Genomic DNA, 8,270 nt, shown 5'->3' on the forward strand with positions numbered 1-8,270 from the left:
AAAGACCTTGCCAAGATGGATGGGCAGGAGCCAGGAGTGTGTGGGACTGAAAGGGCTGGGGTGGGGGGAAGGCAGTGCTAACAGGAAATGGGTCCAGGGAGGGCTTTATCCATATGGGAGTGCCCTGCTGTAACACATGACTTATTACCCTAAACGCTACACTCCCAGGAAACATAGATAATATACCCCTAGCTTGGCTTTTGGAAGCTTTGAGAAAGCCATGGCCTGTGCTCAGGGAAGTAGAAATGCAGGAGCTGCTGCAGCAGGCAGTAGAGGCAGGGCTCCACACGCTCAGTGAAGGGCATGCAAGAGTGGACAGACTATATTTGTGATGGGCCACAAAACCTACCAGCCAATTATGTTCTGCAAGAGGACCCAGAGGACATCCCATTTACCCAAAAGAGAAGGCACACTGGAGAGGGGCACCACATCACTGAGAAGCTGGGTGGCCATTCCTCCGAGGCCCAGACTGACAGTAGAAGGCATAACAGAACCAGCCTCCCTGATAGCAGTGGGGTTGTGGGCCAGGTGGCAGCATGGACATTTCAGAAGCCAGATGTGAACAGTTATCATAATGAACGGCCAGGTTGGAGGACCTAACCCACAGAGAACTAGGGAGCTATTAAGGGATCACAGTGTAGTGCAGGGACAACAGTGTAGTGCAGGGCAGCTGACAAGAGGTTGGCTTCCTTTATACAAGCAGAAGGAATCAACAGTGGGTCATTGATTGGTTGGCTGAGGGAAGCTGTCCCAAAACAAAAGTTACAAAACACTGCCCAGTTTCCAGAAAGGCAGCCATCACTGCGAGTGACACAGTAATGATTCTCCCTGTCCTCCCCAAAGGGACCCATAGTCATTTACTCAGAGAACCATACCCCAGGGAGGAGGAATACCTAGATTTTGCTAGGTTACTTGGATATGAAGTCTGAGTTGACATTGACAACTGGAGGTGCCAGGAGTCTTCGTGGCTCCCAAGTTAGGTTAGGGGTGTAAGAGCAATACATGAAATGGAGCCCTGGCCCAGGTCTAGCTCACGATGGGACCACTGGATCCACAGCTGCACCTGACTACTTCCCTAGACCTGAGGTTTAATCAGAGTGGACACACCTTATCATTACAGAACCCTCCCACTGGCCAAGTGGAAGCCTTGGAAACAGCTCCTCCCAGCCAAGAGAGTATATGAAAAACAATGTTGCATTCCAGAGGGAAAAGCAGAGATTAGTGCCACCCTAAAAGCCTTATAGGATGCAGAGGTGGTAGTCTCCCTCCCATATGCTCATTTAATCCACCAGCCACTACAAATAGCAGATAGTCCCTGGCAGAGAACTTGGACTGCTGCAAACTCAGCCTAGTTGAGTCCAAACTGCAGCTGCGATGAACATCAACCAACTTCTGCCATCAACCACCCTGGTGCTGAAAAAAGGGGCTTATGAATGGACTAGCTATGATGGCAGTGGTGGAGGCTCCACACGATCCCAGCAGTATTGCCCCAACTCACCAAGGCTACTCTAGCTCTGTCACTGCTGAATGTCCATCCTGCCAGTGACAGAGACCAATGCCAAGCCTCTGAGTCGATCTATCCCTCGAGGAGACCAACTAGCTACTTGGTGGCACATTGGTCCCTTCCATGCCGAAAAGGGGAAGACATTCATCTTTTTTTTCTTTCCTTTCCTTCTTTTTTCCCTCCCTGCAGCTTTCCATTTTTAAATAATTTCAAACTTACAAAAAGAGTTGTGAAAGTAATACAAAGACCTCAAAAACATTATGTGAAGTTGTGGCAGACATGAAAGACCACATATTGTATATTCCCTTTATATGAAACGTCCAGAAAACAGATCAGTGGTGGCCTGGGACTGGGATCTTATGGGGGAGATGAAAATGTTCTAAAATCAGATTATCATGATGCTTGCACAACTGGGTAAATTTACTAAAAGTCATTGAACTGTACTTTTTTTTTTTTCGGTACGCGGGCCTCTCACTGTTGTGGCCTCTCCCCTTGCGGAGCACAGGCTCCGGACGCGCAGGCTCAGCGTCCATGGCTCAGGGGCCCAGCCGCTCCGCGGCACGTGGGATCCTCCCGGACCGGGGCACAAACCCACGTCCCCTGCATCGGCAGGCGGACTCTCAACCACTGCGCCACCAGGGAAGCCCTGAACTGTACATTTTAATTTGCTGAATGTTATAGTATATAAATTATATACCTCAATAAAGTTTTTTTTTTAATAGTACAAAGAGGGACTTTCCTGGTGGCACAGTGGTTAAGACTCCACACTCTCAATGCAGGGGGCCCAGGTTTGATCCCTGGTCCGGGAACTAGATCCCACATGCCACAACTAAGAGTTCACTTGCCACAACTAAGGAGCCCACGAGCCACAACTAAGGAGCCTGCCTGCTGCAACTAAGATCCAATGCAACCAAATAAATAAATATTTTTTAAGTTAAAAAATAAAATAGTACAAAGAATGCTTATATACCTTCACCCGGCTTCCCCATATGTTAACATCTTTTATAGCAACAGTACAATTATTTAAAAAAAGGAAATTAATATTGAAACAAAGACTGTTAACTAATGGACAAATGTGTTTTTTTTAATTAATTTAGTTTTGCGTTGGGTCTTCGTTGCTGCACACGGGCTTTCTCTAGTTGCGGTGAACGGAGGCTAGTCTTCGTTGTGGTGTGCGGGCTTCTCATTGCAGTGGCTTCTGTCATTGCAGAGCACAGGCTCTAGGCGCACGGGCTTCAGTAGTTGTGGCTTGTAGGCTCAGGGAAGTCCCAAATGGAGAGATCTTATCCAAATTTCACCAAATGTCTCATATGCCCATTTTCTGGTCCAGGATCCTATCCAGAATCACACTGCAGTGAGTTGTTGTCAAGTCTCCTTAGTATCCCCGGTCTGTGACAGTTCCTATGTCTTTGTTGTTTATGTTCTTGGCACCAGCTATTCACATCTCCTGGAATGGGCACAAAGTCCGGGTGTGGCCTTGCCTGTCCTGCAGGTGAGTGGGGACCAGCACTGCTATCCAAGGGATCAGAGTGTTTGACCTGCCAGTACAGAATACATCTTATGTTGCTTTGGACCAAGGGACCCTCTCCACAGCAGTGCTACCATGGGTACATGGCAGCAGGATCCCTTCCCTGGGAATCACCTTGGCAAGGGAGCTGTCTGGCCCCAGTTTACAACTCCGACCCAGGGCCACCCGCGTACAATGCCTGGTCCCTGTGTGGGGGATGCACAGGCCCAACCTGCTTGCCCCAATTTGGGGCCACTCTGAAGGACTTTCCAGCTCCAGGGCCCTCTCTGGGGCAAGCTGAAGCTTGGCTGCAACCACATCACAGCTCAACACTCCCTGTGACCTGCCCTACTCTCCTCCTGTCTTTTACAGCTGATGTTTCCAGGCCCAATTCCCAAGAAACTCCTCGCACACAAATACTCTCTTTCTGAGGAACTCAATCCATAAAAATGGAAGGTTTTACATTTAAGTATGTTTTTGTTGAGGGTAGATTTATCAGCGTTTCAAAGGCTTTTGCGGCCCAAAACAGGTCAATTGAAAGCCCACCCTCCTCAGCCTCTAGAATAGCCTACAGGAATGAGAACAGCTATTTCCCAGCACTGTGGCCTCCCAGCATGTACGTGGGGCTTCTGCGAAATGAACATTTTCAGTGTTGTGGAATGTTTCCTTCTGATTTTAAACTCTCTTAAAACTGTCAGGTAGGGACTTCCTTGGCAGTCCAGTGGTTAAGACTCTGCTTCGGACGTCCCTGACGGCGCAGTGGTTAAGAATCCTCCTGCCAACGCAGGGGACATGGGTTCGAGCCCTGGTCCGGGAAGATCCCACATGCCGCGGAGCAACTAAGCCCGTTGCACAACTATTGAGCCTGCACCCTAGAGCCCGCGAGCCACAAATACTGAGCCCATACGTCACAGCTACTGAAACCCATGCACCTAGAGCCTGTGCTCTACAACAAGAGAAGCCACCGCAATGAGAAGTCCACGCACCGCAGCGAAGAGTAGCCCCGGCTCGCCGCAACTGGAGAAAGCCCACGCTCAGCAACGAAGACCCAACACAGCCAAAAAATAAATTAAAAAAAAAAAAAAGACTGAGCTTCTGATGCAGGGGGCGCGGGTTCAATCCTTGGTCGGGGAACTAGGATCCCACATGCAGCGTGGCCAAAAAAAAAAAGAAAACTGCCAGGTAGAGAATTTTGGTGAACGTCATCAAAAAGTCTTACTGCCTATGATGTTTAAATCAGTATCAGTATAATTTCATTTTATAAAGATAGCTGGTTTTTGTATTTTTATATTTTATTCAAGTGAATGTATTAGCTATTCATAAAAATTAAAATTTCTAAAATCATTATATTAAAAAAAATACAACTAAGTATTCACTGAAGCTTCATCTGTAATTGTGAAATATTGGAATCACCCTAACTGCCCATGCAGGAGGATCTTTGGATAAACTCCAGGATCTCCCCACAATGGGGTTGCCTGCAGCCCCATTGAAAGAATTAAGAAGATCTCTTCCGTTAGGAAAGAAAGCAAAGTGCAGAAGAGCGTAACTAGTACGTTACCTTTTGTATAAGAAAAAAGAGGAAATAAGAAAATTTGCATGTGTCTGCTCATTTGTGCAAAAAGAAAAAAAGGGAAGATAAGCCAGAAACTGAAGGGATAGTTACTAGGAGTGCGGGTGGGGATGGAATGGAAAGACTGAAGAAATGGGATGGAAGCAGAGATGTTTCTCTGAGCCGATTTTTGGAAACTTGTGAATGTTTTACATTCACAAATAAAAGAGAATAAATAAAGTCAACAAGGATGACAAACACATGAACCAGTTTTTCAAATGTATAACATTTGGACTACATACCCTCAGGCTGAAGACAAAGGGAAAGCTAAACAAATACACAACTCTAGCTTGTAGGTTTCTGGAGGCATAAGTTACCAATTCTGGAACTCTTGCCTGTGCAAGTAAGTAAATAACATTGTGGATAATGGGAGCCAGATTTTTCACTAGTAGAGAAAGATAGAGTTATAAATATGGAAAGGAGGAGGGATAGAATGCACCCTGTGGTTTTAGATTTAAAACTAAAACTTAGTGTAAACTCATGGTTTTTAATGTACATAGAGATATATGTAAATATATGTATCTCTCTATATATCTGTGTGTATATACATATGCACACTATATATATTTATATATATACATACATACACACAACCTGTATGTATGTGTGTATGTGTATACATACATCTCTTTCCCAGTTTTTTCTCCTGAGAAGGCATAGAAGCAATGAGATCAGAGTAGCAGTGAGCACACCTGGGCCCAGATCTTGGTTTCTAAATACCATTGTCCACTAAAAAGAACAGGTCTTCTTGTCCTTGGAGGAATGACTGATTCCAGAGCTGGAATAAGGAAAGTACTTAGATGCACTCTGAGAATCCTGTTGTGATAGAAAATAAGGAAATGCTCAAAGGAAGATGGAGACATGTAAAAAGGATACAGAAGCCAGTTCAAAGGTGTACCCGTGTACCCACTAGCCAAATCTGGGACAATATGTACATCAAAATAAATAATGGCAATAAAGAATTATAACCCATTAAGTAAAATAAGAATTTATTTTTAATTTAAGAACTTATGAATCCACAATGATTCAGTTAAGTAAGTGGAGAAGAAGGGAAAGTTCTTTCTTAGTAATAAAGGTAAAAAGAATGATGGAATTAGAAAATCACCATTTGGCAATCATCTAATAATAAATAATAAGTGATTCAGGCATGAATCACCAATACTTGTTAAAATTGGGGGGTGAATGTTTGAGAAGAAACAGAATTTTTTACACAATCTCAAACTGTGCCCCTACAAAGATACTTATTTCAATGTGGGAAAAAAGTTACTTTTGTCAAAGATAAACAAAGTCAGACATTAGGTAAGGGAGATAACAGAGTGGGGACTCCAGGAGAGTACAGGAAGTGAAAGATTACAAAAAGCCGGTAAGAGGGTTGGCCAGTGTCAAAGTGATTAGGCCATCCTTGTCTGCTAACTGACACTACTGAAGTTAGATTTCTCTCCTCCCTCAGAGATTGGAAGACAGAGGCCCCAGCCTAACTCATGATGACTTTTCAAGGGGATGACTTTCAGCTCCTTGAGAAGGACACTCCTGGGTTGTAGGAGATACAAATACATCTTAAAGGGAAAGAAGAAGTTCTTAACAATTGTAGGGTTTTTAAATAAATGCTCTAAGAACAGGGAGGTCAAGAGCCTAGCTTCAGGTGTTGGTTGGGACAAATGGTAAATTCTTGTGTCAGCCTTGAGTTTTCCTGGCACTCAAGGGGGCTGGGTCATCTCAGGGACATGTGCAGCCTTAGGCTGAGATTGGGCAAAACCTCTTAGTGTGAGGGGTTTGTCCAGGGAGGGTGGGCTGAGAGTTCTTGCAGTTCTCACTTTACGGTATAGAAACCAGCAGACACCATGTTAACAGCACAGGTTTATCACCAGGTATGGGACAGACTGACATTACGGATGGTGCTCTAAAGACACCACTACTCTGACATTCCTGCCCAAAGAGTATCATCAATTATAATCTGTGGAAACTTTGGATAAACCCCAATAGGTAGATTTCTACAAAATAACTGACCTATGATCATGAAAGACCAAGAAAGATCCATGAACTCATGAACTCTTCCAGACTAAAGAAGACTGAAGACTCTTGACAGGTGAACAAACATGTAATCCTGGAGTCCATACAAACAGTATTGGGGACTTCTCTGATGGCGCAGTAGTTAAGAATCCACCTACCAATGCAGGGGACACAGGTTCAAGCCCTGGTCCGGGAAGATCCCACATGCCGTGGAGCAACTAAGCCCACATGCCACAACTACTGAAGGTCTACTAAGGTCTATTGATTAGATAATGGTATTATCTTTTAAAAATTGAGACATAACTGACATATAACATTATATTAGTTTCAGGTGTAACAACATAATGATTCAATATTTGTGTATATTGATAATAGTATTGTCTTAATATTAATTTCCTGATTTTGCTAATTGTACTGTAGCTATATAAGAGAATGTTCATACACACTGGAGTACTGATGAGCAAAGGTGTATTTTGTCTGCAAATTACCCTCAAATGGCTCAGAAAGATAATGTGTGTGTGTGTGTGTGTGTGTGTGTGTGTCTGTGTGTATGGAGAAAAAGAGAGAGACGAGACAGATCAAATACAGTATTAAAACAATAGAAACTTGGGTTAAGGCTATATTGCAATTCTTCGTATTCTTTTTTTTTCTTTTTTATGTATTTATATATTTATTTATTTATTTTTGGCTGTGTTGGGTATTCGTTGCTGCGTGAGGGCTTTTCTCTAGTTGCAGCAAGCAGGGACTACTCTTCGTTGCAGTGCATGGGCTTTTCATTGCGGTGGCTTCTCTTGTTGCAGAGCATGGGCTCTAGGTATGCAGGCTTCAGTAGTTGTGGCTCGCGGGCTTAGTTGCTCGGCGGCATGTGGGATCTCCCCAGACCAGGACTCAAACCCGTGTCCCCTGCATTGGCAGGCGGATTCTTAACCACTGTGCCACCAGGGAAGTCCCCTTTGTATTCTTCTTGCAAACTTTCTTTAAGTATGAAATTATGTTTTAAAAAAATTGGGGGGGAAAAATGCAAACCCAATCTGACATCATAAGCAAATTAATTCCAAGTGGATTAAAGATGTCAGTGTGAAAGTTATCAAGCTTTTACAATAAGGTAATGTAGGAGAATATCTTGATGACCTGAGGGTAGGAAAGGATTTCTTAAACAAGACGGAAAAAGAGTTAACCATAATGTAAAACATGGATTAATGTCTTATAGTAAAATTAAGAGCTCCTGTACCAAAAGCCACCATGTGGACCCTGCGGACACTAGCCTCCGGTCAGAGGGAGCCCCTCCCCAAGCTGGCTTTGGACAGTGGCCAAGGGAGAAGTGCTGCAGCCACAGTGGTGGGTGACTCTTACTTGTGCCACAAACCCAGCCATTCCATGGTGTGATGGGCCACTGCTGTGAATGTTTGGTCCCACAGAACCAGCTCATGTGACAGGCTGCTCTGGCCACATAGTCACTTGGTGCCCCAATGTCCCAAGGTCCCATGGTCAAGTTTAGCTTCATTTTTGGAACAGTGTTCAGTCACTGAGTAAGGCACAGCTTTGCTCCAGGGCCCTGAGGGTGTGCACTAGGACTCCTACTGGGACTTGCCAGAAACACCTCACATCTCTGTCTACTTCTAGTACCAGGGGACCTGCTG

The sequence above is a fragment of the Leucopleurus acutus genome (assembly GCF_964270905.1).
Source record: "Leucopleurus acutus genome assembly, chromosome: 3".
In the NCBI taxonomy this organism is placed as follows: Eukaryota; Metazoa; Chordata; class Mammalia; order Artiodactyla; family Delphinidae; genus Leucopleurus; species Leucopleurus acutus.